The sequence below is a fragment of the Hyperolius riggenbachi genome, chromosome 8 (genome assembly GCF_040937935.1).
Source record: "Hyperolius riggenbachi isolate aHypRig1 chromosome 8, aHypRig1.pri, whole genome shotgun sequence".
NCBI classification, from domain to species: domain Eukaryota; kingdom Metazoa; phylum Chordata; class Amphibia; order Anura; family Hyperoliidae; genus Hyperolius; species Hyperolius riggenbachi.
In genome coordinates this window covers 14,499,065-14,512,638 of record NC_090653.1, presented here as the reverse complement: position 1 = coordinate 14,512,638, position 13,574 = coordinate 14,499,065, and positions in this window count along the sequence as shown.

Genomic DNA, 13,574 nt, shown 5'->3' with positions numbered 1-13,574 from the left:
TATATTACTTATACTAGGACAACTACACTACCTATACTGGGCCAACTATACTAGCTATACTGGGACAACTATACTATCTATACTGGGGCAACTATACTACCTATGCTGGGGGCAACTATACTACCTATACTGGGGCAACTATACTACTTAAATGGGGCAACTATACTACCTACACTGTGGCAACTATACTACCTATACTGGGGAAACTATACTACCTATACTGGGGCAACTATACTACCTACACTAGGGCAACTATACTACCTATACTGGGTCAACTATACTACCTATACTGAGGCAACTATACTACCTATGCTGGGGGCAACTATACTACCTATGCTGAGGGCAACTATACTACCTATACTGTGGCAACTATACCACTTATACTGGGGCAACTATATTACTTATACTAGGACAACTATACTACCTATACTGGGGCAACTATACTACCTATACTGGGGCAACTATACTACTTATATGGGGGCAACTATACTACCTACACTGGGGCAACTATACTACCTATACAGGGTCAACTATACTACCTATACTGGGGCAACTATACTACCTATACTGGGGTAACTATACTACCTATACTGGGGCAACTATATTACTTATACTAAGACAACTATACTACCTATACTGGGGCAACTATACTACCTATACTGGGTCAACTATACTACCTATACTGGGGCAACTATACTACCTATACTGGGGCAACTATACTACTTATACTGGGGAAACTTTACTACCTACACTTGGGCAACTATACTACCTATACTGGGGCAACTATACTACCTATACTGGGTCAACTATACTACTTATACTGGGGCAACTATACTACCTATACTGGGGCAACTATACTACCTATACTGGGTCAACTTTACTACCTATACTGTGGCAACTATACTACGTATACTGGGTCAACTATACTACCTATACTGGGGCAACTATGCTACCTATACTGGGGTAACTATACTACCTATACTGGGGCAACTATGCTACCTATACTGGGTTAACTATACTACCTATACTGGGGCAACTATGCTACCTATACTGGGGTAACTATACTACCTATACTGGGGCAACTATACTACCTATACTGGGGCAACTATACTACCTATACTGGGTCAACTATACTACCTATACTGGGGCAACTATACTACCTATACTGGGTCAACTATACTACCTATACTGGGGTAACTATACTACCTATACTGGGGCAACTATGCTACCTATACTGGGGTAACTATACTACCTATACTGGGGCAACTATGCTACCTATACTGGGTTAACTATACTACCTATACTGGGGCAACTATGCTACCTATACTGGGGTAACTATACTACCTATACTGGGGCAACTATGCTACCTATACTGGGTTAACTATACTACCTATACTGGGGCAACTATGCTACCTATACTGGGGTAACTATACTACCTATACTGGGGCAACTATACTACCTATACTGGGGCAACTATACTACCTATACTGGGTCAACTATACTACCTATACTGGGGCAACTATACTACCTATACTGGGTCAACTATACTACTTATACTGGGGCAACTATACTACCTATACTGGGGCAACTATACTACTTATACTGGGGCAACTATACTACCTACACTGGGGCAACTATACTACCTACACTGGGGCAACTATACTACCTATGCTGGGGCAACTATACTACCTACACTAGGTCAACTATACTACCTATACTGGGGCAACTATACTACCTATACTAGGGTAACTATATACTTCTTATATGGGGCAACTATAGTACCTACACTGGGGCAACTATACTACCTATACTGGGGCAACTATATTTCCTATACTGGGGCAACTATACTACCTATACTGGGGCAACTATACTACTTATACTGGGGCAACTATACTACCTACACTGGGGCAACTATACTACCTATACTGGGGCAACTATACTACCTACACTGGGTCAACTATACTACCTACACTGGGGCAACTATACTACCTATGCTGGGGCAACTATACTACCTACACTAGGTCAACTATACTACCTATACTGGGGCAACTATACTACCTATACTGGGGTAACTATATACTTCTTATATGGGGCAACTATAGTACCTACACTGGGGCAACTATACTACCTATACTGGGGCAACTATATTTCCTGTACTGGTAGAAAAAAATGATTCTGAGTATTTTCTTACTTGCTGGTGGCTGAAAAGGCATTTTATGGACAACATGTGAAAATATCACCTAGGAGAAAACTTAGTATAAAAGTATAAAGTGAATTTCAAGGGCCATATTCTTTAATTTCAGTTCTGTCCTCTTCTTTTCAGGCCTCCATTCATAAGGTGAGAGGGAGGTTACAGAACAGGATAATTAGACAAAAAGCTGTGGTCCTTGCCAGCAGTTTAAAGGGGAACTGAAGTAAGAGGTATACGGAGGCTGCCATATTTATTTCCTTTTAATCAATACCAGTTGCCTGGAAACCCTCTTGCTCTATTTGGCTGCAGTAGTATCTGAATAACACCAGAAACACGCATTCAGCTAGTCTTGTCAGATCTGACTTTAAAGTCTGAAACACCTGACCTGCTGCATGCTTGTTCAGGGGCTATGGCTAATATTATTAGAGGCAGAGGATCAGCAGGGCTGCCAGGCAACTAAATAAATAGGAAATAAATATGGCAGCCTCCGTATACCTCTTACTTCAGTCCCCCTTTAACCAACCTAATAAATATGTTTTTAGGGATGGTCGGAAATGTACAATTCCATGGTTATTCCGATTCCTGAAAATGATGATAACTGATTTTGCAGATTTCCGAAGAGTCTTTTTTTATTTGGTCATTATTTGCATTTTCCGATTGGCCAAATATTTCTGAGCTGACTCTTCATTCTCTGATTGGTCCAATGCTTCCGAGTTCTGTTATTGGACTAAAATTACCGAGTTGTAGTAATGCGGTATTTCTGCATAAATCCGATTTCTAATTTCCAAGGAGTCTTTTTTTTTTGGGGGGGGGACTTTTTTTGTGTTCTCTGATTGGCCAAATACTTTTGAATTGACTCTTTATTCTCTGATTGGTCCAATGCTTCTGAGTTCTGTCATCGGTCTAAAATGATCACGATGCGGTAGAGCGGTATTTCTGCATAAATCCAATTTCCGATCGGAAAAATGCAGAGATTTCACTTCCACGGAATCTGAATAAGCAAACCTAAGCGTCTTTGATGTCTGGCATAAAACTCAGGTTACAAGATAAATTTAACAAAACTTTCGTAGTCCATTTTATTCGGAATTACTTTGTTTTTTTCTCATCCTGATTTCCTGACATCAGTTTGCAATCACTTGAGAATACATAAAATTACTTATAAAAGAAAAAAAATTGAAAACTTTTAGTTTTTGTTCAGGCATCGTTATGCATAAGCCAAAAATATACCCAGTGTCGGTCTCGCAGATGTGATATGTAAAACGCTTACAAAAAAAAAAGAAAAAAAAAGTATAAGCTTACCGACTATTGTGTAAAACCGTAACAACCAAAAGTGTAAATGCAAATGAGATCTCAACCAAGCCAGGAGGAACATCTGCTGAGCTGCAACCGATGAGAAGAGGAGACGCGCGTACAATGCCGCGCCGTCACACGAGGCGGGGAGACAATTCGGGCACATGGGTCCAAATGTTTTTCAGCCTTTGTCTCAGATTGATGTCAACAATCGCCTGCCTGGCAAGGAGGTGGTGTGAGCTTGCCAAGCAGCTGCTCCAACTAACTTCCTTCTCCAGGTGTACAATAGTGTAGGGGGTATCGGAGAGTGGGAGGACAGCATATGTTCGGGGACGGGCACATAAACGCTGCCGCCCTGGGCATACTTGGAAGTTCTGTGCTTTTGTCATGATGGTTCTCTATATTTACCATAGAGAATGGCTGTTTCAGGTAACAGAATCATTCGGTGAGCTACACATTTTTTGTATCACTGATTAGGAACGCTCAATTGGATTCTGCGGGAAATGAAACGTACACTTACGATCGGAAATTGGAAAACATAAATGGGAAATCGCCCAATGGGAAACTCCGCGTTACCACAATTTGGTAATTTTTGCCGAGTCCCAGACCACAGAAGCATTGGACCAATAGAGAATGCAGAGTCAACTCGGAAGTATTTGGCAAAGCAGAGAATGCAAAAAATGACCAAAAAAGACTCCTCGGAACTAGAAAACCACCATCGTATTTTTGTGGAAATTCTGCATTACAACAATTTGGTAATTTTGGCCCACTCACAGAACTCAGAAGCATAGGTCCGATCAGAGAATGCAGAGGCAATTCGGAAGTATTTGGCCAATTAGGGAATGCAAAAAATGACCTGCAAAAAATGACTAATTGGAAATCATATTTGGAAAACAGAAATCGGATATCCGCAGGAACGGTAATCGGCATTCGCAGAAATCAGAATTTCTGCAGAATCGTAAGCTGCATTTCCGGCCATTCCTATCCCAGATGAGTGGATGGCTAATGGCCATCTACCTCTGTATGAAGGATATGCTTATTAGGTAAGTGTTTGGGGGGGGGGGATTTATTAGAATGTTGGGGGGGGATTTGCTTCATATTGTTGTTGTCCATGGCCTGAATGGGTGGGCTCCTCCTGGTGTGTGTGTGTGTGTGTGTGTGTGGGGGGGGGGGGGGGGGTAGGGGTTCCAAACTGGTCTCAGCAGACTTACACTTTTTTGTAGCCTGCATAGGCAAGTTCAGGAGGGGATTACAGCTGCCCAGAATCCCCCACAGACCAGGACCGGTGCAGTGTCTGGGGACAGGCACAAGTTGAGACACCAGGATATCTGCAGGTATCCTGCAGCTTACAGCACTGCCCCCTTTCTTTCCCTGCTACAGTTGACTTTGGATGTAGCAGCAGCGTGTGTACAGAGCATGGAGCAGCAACGTGTGTATAGAGCATGGAGCAGCAGCGTGTGTACAGAGCATGGAGCAGCAGCGTGTGTACAGAGCATGGAGCAGCAGCATGTATACAGAGCATGGAGCAGCAGCGTGTGTACAGGGAATGGGGCAGCATTGTGTGTACAGAGCAGGGAACAGCAGTGTGTGTACAGAGCATGGAGCAGCAGTGTGTGTACAGAGCATGGAACAGCAGTGTGTGTACAGAGCATGGAGCAGCAGCGTGTGTACAGAGCATGGAGCAGCAGCGTGTGTACAGAGCATGGAACAGCAGTGTGTGTACAGAGCATGGAGCAGTAGCGTGTGTACAGAGCAGGGAACAGCTCTGGAAAACTTATAACAGTCAAGTATGAGCACAGCCCTGTGCCCTGCTGTGTGAATGCTTCACTTTTCCCTTCATTACCAATGTCAGCTGTCCTCATTATTATCTGTATCTAAACTGCTCCTGATCGATCCCGTTGTTGATCGGGAACAGATCGGACATGTAGGAAATAATTGTCAAATCCTGTCAGTCGGATGGGAAATTGCGTTATGTGTACCCAGCATGATGTTCTACTATATTATTATACTGTATTGTGTGTGGCTGAGGGAGACATTTCAGGAATCCCCCTTTTGAAAATCCTGTCTGGGCTTGCCCCTGGCCTAGGTAGCTGGGTGCAGTGATAGATCGAGTCTCGAGTTATGGTTCTTCACTAGTGTTGTTGGTGTTTGAATTCGAAATATTGTGCACGTGTGAAAAGAACGCACGGTAATCAGGGCCCTGGAGATAGCCACTAGTAGAATATCTGTAAAATTATTGATATTCTACTAGTGAATTCTGATAATAATATACAGTATATTTGCCGATATTTTACTATTATTATTATTATTATTATTATTATTTAGTATTTATATAGCGCCGACATATTACGCAGCGCTGTACAGTGTATATATATATATCTTGTCACTAACTGTCCCTCAAAGGAGCTCACAATCTAATCCCTACCATTGCCATATGTCTATATTATGTAGTGTAAGTACTGTAGTCTAGGGCCAATTTTAGGGGGAGCCAATTAACTTATCTGTATGTTTTTGGAATGTGGGAGGAAACCGGAGTGCCCGGAGGAAACCCACGCAGACACGGAGAGAACATACAAACTCTTTGCAGATAGTGCCCTGGCCGGGATACGAACCAGGGACCCAGCGCTGCAAGGCGAGAGAGCTAACCACTACGCCACCGTGCTGCCCCACTTTACCTTACTCTAACACGAGCTCTCACACTCGATGCCTACACTAAACAACCTTCCTAGCGATGTTGCCTAACCCTAAGGACTCTCCACTGGCGCTGCCTAACCTTAAAACCCCTGGTGTCTTACCGTACCCCCCCCCCTCCCTTCCTCCCCCACCGGCAATGTCTAACCCTAAGGACCCCCCAGGGATGCAGGGTTTTTAGGGTTAGATTTTGGCGGGAATTCTTAGTGTTAGATGTGGAGGAGGTGGTTTTGAGGTTAGGTACTAAAAGGCCATGGGTTTTTAGGGTCAGGCAGTGCTGGTAGGGGGCTTAGGGTTAAGCAGCTCCAGGGGGGTCTTTAGTATTAGCCATAGCCACCACTGAGGAGGGTTATGGTTAGGCCCCACCAGCAGGGATGAGCAGAAACTACGCCAGTGCGAATTTACGCATCGTAGTTTGCATCTACGCATCGTAGTTCGTAGGTGAAGTTGCAGAACTACGCTTACGAATTTACGCGTAGCGAAGTACCGCTACGCGTAGCTTACGCTTACTATGTGTATTTAACATGTGTATTGCGTAGTGAACTATGTATGCATTACTCGCGTCTATTTTTCCGCGTACGATTGTATGCATACAAATTTACGCATTGGAAAGGGGAACGTACGCATAGAAGAGTTCCCGGGATAAGCATCTAAAAAGGAATTAATGCGTAAAATTTTCTGCATACAAGCATAAGCTTCCGCATACACTACGCTTCGCACTACGCGTAATTGCGTATTTTAACGCGTATTCTACGAAATGCATACGAAGCGAATACTTGATTTCGAAGCCGTAGTTTGGCGAAGCGTAATTGCGTAAAACTACGCGTAGTTCCAGCGTAGCGAAGTTGGCTGACTACGACCATCCCTGCCCACCGGTAGGGTTTTAGGGTTAGTAGCTCATTTAGGCCCGGTTCACATTAGCGGTGGCCGTCCGGAATCGCCGTGCCGGAGCCGGACCGCTTGCAGAACGGACGGAACGGACGCACGGCATAGCAATGAAAGCCTATGCGTCCGTTCACATGCGTCCGTTCTGCCGGACCGGAGCCGGACCGGATCCGGACCGGATCCGGACTCCGGCGTCCGTTCCAACATGCGCTATTTTTTGGTCCGGCTCCTCCGGCAGCCGTATCTGGGGCGGAGCCGGACTGCACCATCCGGCCAATACAAAGCTATGAGAACCGGAGAGCGCACAACACACTGGCTAAAAATCCGGATGTTCTACCCCACTTCCTATGCGTATTGTAGCGGCGATTTTGGATGGGGACACATGGGCAAGCATTTTGGAGTGGAGCAGCAGTGATTTTAAACGTGCTGGAGATGTTGGCAGTATGTCGGAGGTGGAGGTGAGTGCTAAACAGCGGAGGGCCTGATTCCACAGGTCCACCTTCTGCTGACCTCCCAGACCCCAACATTTTTATTCCTTTTCTACTATCTTTTGCCAAACGGATTCGGATCGCATCCTGATGAACACCTGATGCAAACTGACCGGATCCGGATCGGATCCGGTCAGGTCATCCGGTCCATTTGGCAGAGAACCGCAAGTGTGAACGGGGCCTAAGAGGGAGACCTCGTGTTTGGGAATGTTTAGGTTAGGTCATAGTGAAATATTGGTAAAGATTGGAATGAACTAGTAGAATACAGGTAATTTTCCATATATTCTACTAATGGTTATTTCCTCTCTTTTTTTTCTTCCCCTCTGATGCCGGGTTTAAAAAAAAAGACCCACTTGTTCCTGCCCAGGGAACTATATGACTTTCATAGCTCATAGTTCTCCAGAGAAATTTACTCATTCCTCCCATGATGTATCCCTGGAAATGATTAGCTTCTATTTTCAACTCAATTAAATATTGATAATGTTTAACTGCAAAGTTTTGCAAGTGATATTTATGGTTGGAAATTGGCTGCAAAACAGGAGAGTTTCCAAGAAACTGCAGAATAAATATGAGATGGAAGATGACAAGAATTCTTTAATTTATTTTTACATTCAGACGCAGCGGCCGTAAAATTCTAAATATCACTTAAAGCTCAAGTTGATCTCTTTTTTTTTTTTACCTTCTCAAGGAGAATTGATGAAGAGACATTCAGTCAGTTTGATCAAGTGATTTGATTTGTAAGCTTCTGATTGGTTGGTTGGACATGAATTGCAATCGAGTCATCAGGTCTTACTTTTGCTTCCTGTGTCCGTCAAAACAGGAAACAGAAATGAGACAAGATCACATGATTGGAGAGATCCAACCAGAGACTTAAAAGTCAATCATGTGACCAGATTGACCACACACTTCAACTCTGTTTAGGGAGAAGCAAGGGTAGTCAATGAGGTGCCAATAGGTCTGAGCTCAGGGGTGCAACAATAACCCCTGTTACCCCTGCCATCAGAGGCGTGACAAGGTCCTCCAGCACCCAAGGCTGAGACACCAAAGTGCGCCCCTCCATCCCTCCCACACGAGCCGTCACACACTGATTGCTATTAGACTAAGAGGGCCACAGGGCCCACAACCTCCCCAACACCTTAATATCTAGTTATCTGGCTTGCAGTCACTGCCATGTATCCCCTTTTCTTATTTCTTTCTGCTTCAAACAAAATTAGGAATGACAGCTGAATGAATTGTGCGCCCCCTCCTTCACTGCGCCCTGAGGCTGGAGCCTCTCCAGCCTATGCCTCGGCCCGGCCCTGCCTGCCATAACAGGGGGGGGGGGGGTGCTAAGGGGCCCATCCCTGTGGTGATGTGCAGAGCAGTGGCAGCCGAGTACCACACTTTAGCTGCTTCTAGCGGAGTGACAGGTCTTCACTCCTCTCTTCATTGTAGCTGCCTATTTCCTTGCACCTCCTAATACCTGTCACATGACATGCAGAGACAGGAAGAGATAGACTGTACAGTGAAGAGAGTATGGACCTGTCGATTTGCTGTACAGTATTATCTCTTCTGCAGCACTCTGCTATATTGGCGGGGGCGTACTGTGATCTTTGGGAAGTTCAGGGAGGCATGATTTTTGCAGGGGGGCCCAGCCGGCCGAGTATTGCTGGAGACCCTCGAGTTGTAGTTACACCCCTGGAGCTAATGTAGAATTAATTATGCACATTTTTTTAAGCAAATTTTTGGGCTCTTTACACTACATGCAATTCGGATTTTGATGCAATTCTACATGCAAATCCTATTTTGATTTTTAATGCGATTAAAAAAAGTCCAACATGCTTCATTTTTTTCAGCGTTTTTCTTCTTGTGTTGCTAGCATCCAATGAAAATCGGAATTACAAATCAGAATCGCGATTTACAGTGTACATAATACAGCTTGAAAACAGCCCAATCAAATCCCACCTCGGCTTCATTCAGTCGGTCCATTTTCAAGCTGCATACATGTGCACAGTTGTGCTTCAAAGAGAACCCGTAACCAAGAATTGAACTTCATCCCAAGCAGTAGCTGATACCCCCTTTCCCATGAGAAATTGTTTCCTTTTCTCAAATGGATCATCAGGGGCTCTGTACGGCTGATATTGTGGTGAAACCCCTCCCACAGTGTGATGTCAGGACCATGGTGCTGACATCACACTGTGGGAGCCTTGTTGTATTGTGGGAAATAACAGCTGTTACCAACTGCCAAAAAAGCAAGCAGCATCCCCTTCCACTGACATCACCTACCAGCAGTAAAAATGTCACCATGTGATGAATGTCAGAATGTAAATCAGGGAGAGGAAAGATTTTACAATGGGCAAACACTGACTAAATCATTTATACATAATTATTGTAAAAATGAAGCACTTTTTTATTACATTATTTTCACTGAAATTCCTCTTTAACGCAGCATTTTTTGCATCTCATTGACTATCCCTAGAGGGGATTTCTGCAAAAAGAAATTGATAATCTCCATTTATCACATGGAATGAGCATCAGCCCAACGGTATTACAGCATGATTATACTGAGTGACCACCTAATTAAAGCGGACTTGAACTCAGAACTTCCTACCTGCTCTAAAAGATAAGCAACAGCATAATAACCTTTAAAGAACAAGCGACACCCATGCTAACCTAGTAATAAAAAACACATATATAAGTAGATAAATACTACTTCTACTTGCATAACAGATGTATTGTGCTATCCACGTAATGATTCCTGTGAATTTTATAAAGGAAAAGCAGAAAATCCTATTCTAGGCAGTGGCCATCTTGCCAAGCTAATGCTGACATCATATCCTCCCTGACTCTTGTTTTCCCCCCTCCCTTCTCTTGCTCATTGTGTATTCATTAGCTGCCCTCCTCCCAGAGTCTTTTTTTTTATTTACACATCCAATCACTGAGTCACCTCAGCCTTGCTTGTAAACACAAGTGATCAGCTAGGCAGGGAAATAAATGGAAGAGGAGGAATATATTATAGATAAAAAGAACTCCCAGCATTTAAAAGAACTCCCAGCATTCAACTTTTTGGCACTGTTTGGCACTAAGGCCAGTGCTCCTAAAGTATGTGATAACTCTAAACCAAAACAGCAGAAAAAGTTTTGAATGCAGGATTAGCATCTTTATCACTTAATACACTCAGACCAGTTGCTGTTGAAATTTGATTTTTATGGTGACAATACCGCTTTAAAGAAAAAAATAAAACATTTGTTTGTTACAGCTGGTATAAATCCTACAATAAATCTGCAGAGTGTCTACTTCCTGCTTTCATGGAAACAGACATAGGGTTAACATCCTGTGTTTACAAATTAGCTTATCTGCCAAGGCAGCCAGCTGGCACAGCTGAGACATCAAATTACACTGGTGTTTAGCCACAGATAAGGGAGAAGTAGACAGGCTAAATTCTCTAAATACATACAGGGTGCATTTCTCCATGTTTCCTTCTGTCCTGTGCAAGAGTTCAGTTCCACTGTAAAACATTTGTTTGTTATTGTGTAATAACATGCAGCGTGCCATGGAGAGAGGCAGCCAGCGGGATGAGGACAGGGAGCATGAATGGAGCAGCATGCTGGGATAGGTGAGTTGCTATTCTGACAAAAAGAGTGCAGGGGCACCCGTCAGGGGGAGACCGGTGGGCTCTGCAGTACTCATGGGCCCATGCCCCCCCTCTTTGCCTTTATGGTAGTGCCGGCCCTGACAGGGGTTTGTAAGATGCCCCAAGTAAGTAAAATGTACTTTTTTGGTCCAATTCAGGTGCACTTTAAATGTGACAGAGATCTCACCACAGCTGTCTCCAAAAGTAGAGTGACCAGATTTTTGTGTGTCCAACCTGGGACAGGGAGGGTGGGCGCGGTGGGGGGGGGGGGGGGCGGCGAAAAGTGGGGAGGACAGAGGAGCGCACAGCGATGAAGACCGGGGGGGGGGGGGGGTGGCGCCGCGGCAAAAAAAGGGTGTGGCTATGACATTGTATGGGCGGAGCTAATGTAATGATGTAACAGCGAGGCATAAGAAAGCAGTGTTTACGCCATGATGTGGACAAACGAGACTTTGCATCATGGGTGTGCAGAAACTGTGTGATGCTATTAGTATACCGTAACCACAAAGCAGCAAACATAGCCATCTATGACCATTAAATAATAAATGCAGTAACAGTTACCCGGGACACCAGAAAATAAACGCAATGGGCAACATGTCAGCACAAAATAACCGCAATGCGGGCAAACATGTCAGTACAAAATAACCGCAATGCGGGCAAACATGTCAGTACAAAATAACCGCAATGCGGGCAACATGTCAGTACAAAATAAACACAATGCGGGCAAACATGTCAGTACAAAATAAACGCAATGCGAACAAACATGTCAGTACAAAATAAACGCAATGCGGGCAACATGTCAGTACAAAATAAACACAATGCAGGCAACATGTCAGTACAAAATAAACACAATGCGGGCAAACATGTCAGTACAAAATAAACGCAATGCGGGCAAACATGTCAGTACAAAATAAACACAATGCTGGCAACCATGTCAGTACAAAATAAACGCAATGCGGGCAACATGTCAGTACAAAATAAACGCAATGCGGGCAACATGTCAGTACAAAATAAACGCAATGCGGGTAAACATTTCACCAGAAAATTACTGCAATGCGGGCAAACATTTCACCAGAAAATTACTGCAATGCGGGCAAACATTTCACCAGAAAATTACTGCAATGCGGGCAAACATTTCAATAGAAAATTACTGCAATGCGGGCAAACATTTCACCAGAAAATTAATGCAATGCCGGCAAACATTACACCAGAAAATTAACGCAATGCGGGCAAGCATTTCCCCAGAAAAGAAACGCAAAGCGGGCAAACATTTCCCCAGAAAAAAAACGCAATGCGGGCAAACATTTCACTAGAAAGTAAACGCAATGCAGGCAAACATTTCACCAGAAAAGAAACGCAATGCGGGCAAACATTTCACCAGAAAAGAAACGCAATGCGGGCAAACATTTCACCAGAAAAGAAACGCAATGCGGGCAAACATTTCACCAGAAAAGAAACGCAATGTGGGCAAACATTTCACCAGAAAAGAAACGCAATGCGGGCAAACATTTCCCCAGACAAGAAACGCAATGCGGGCAAACATTTTACCTGAAAAAGAAACGCAATGCAGGCAAACATTTCACCTGGAAAAGAAAGCATTTAATCACCTGGCAGAAGTCTCCGGCCTCTGGCGCGCTGCTCCCGGGACCACCTGCCTCCTGCTCGTCTCCCGCGCTGACAGGGCTACGGCAAGATGGCGCCCGAAGCCCTGTACTGGAGACACAAATAGTCTCCAGTACAGGGCTTCGGCAGCCATCTTGCCGTAGCCCTGCTCGCCTGCCGGTGTCGGAACAGACACCGGAAGAAGGAGGCTGGAGCGGGGCTGCGGGCAATGAACTGGCACGGCGTCTATAGACGCCGCTGCCAGTTCATGAGGATAGAGTGGCCAGAGTCCCGAGGCCGGGACGTCCCGCTGCTGAAAGCGGGACGTTTCCCGGGACCTCATGCTGCCTGGGACAGCGGACCCCGAATCCGGGACGCGTCCCGGGCAATCCGGGACATCTGGTCACTCTACCAAAAGACCAAAAGATATAATAATTCCAGCAGCTGGAGGAGTAATCCCTATAAATGGGTGCCATAGGTGTGCAAGGCTGGGAACTCATGAGAGCTGAGATCTCACCACTGGCATCCCTGAGCAGGCCCGGATTTACATCACAGAAGTGTATAGGCACAGATGTCTTGGCACCCCAGACTTCACCCTCTAGTGTGCTGGCTAGCCCAGCTGTCCCTTCTCCCTTACTTACCCTGCCCATCTAAGCTACAGGTGTCACCTAGTGTTGGAGGAACTGGAGCTATCCTCAGTATTAAGTAGCTAGAGGTGCATTTGACTGAAGGGAGATCTCGTCAGTGGAATTCTGAGAGCTGGGTGAGTAACCTCTCATTTAAACTCTCATCAGGACTCTGCATAGGTAAGGAG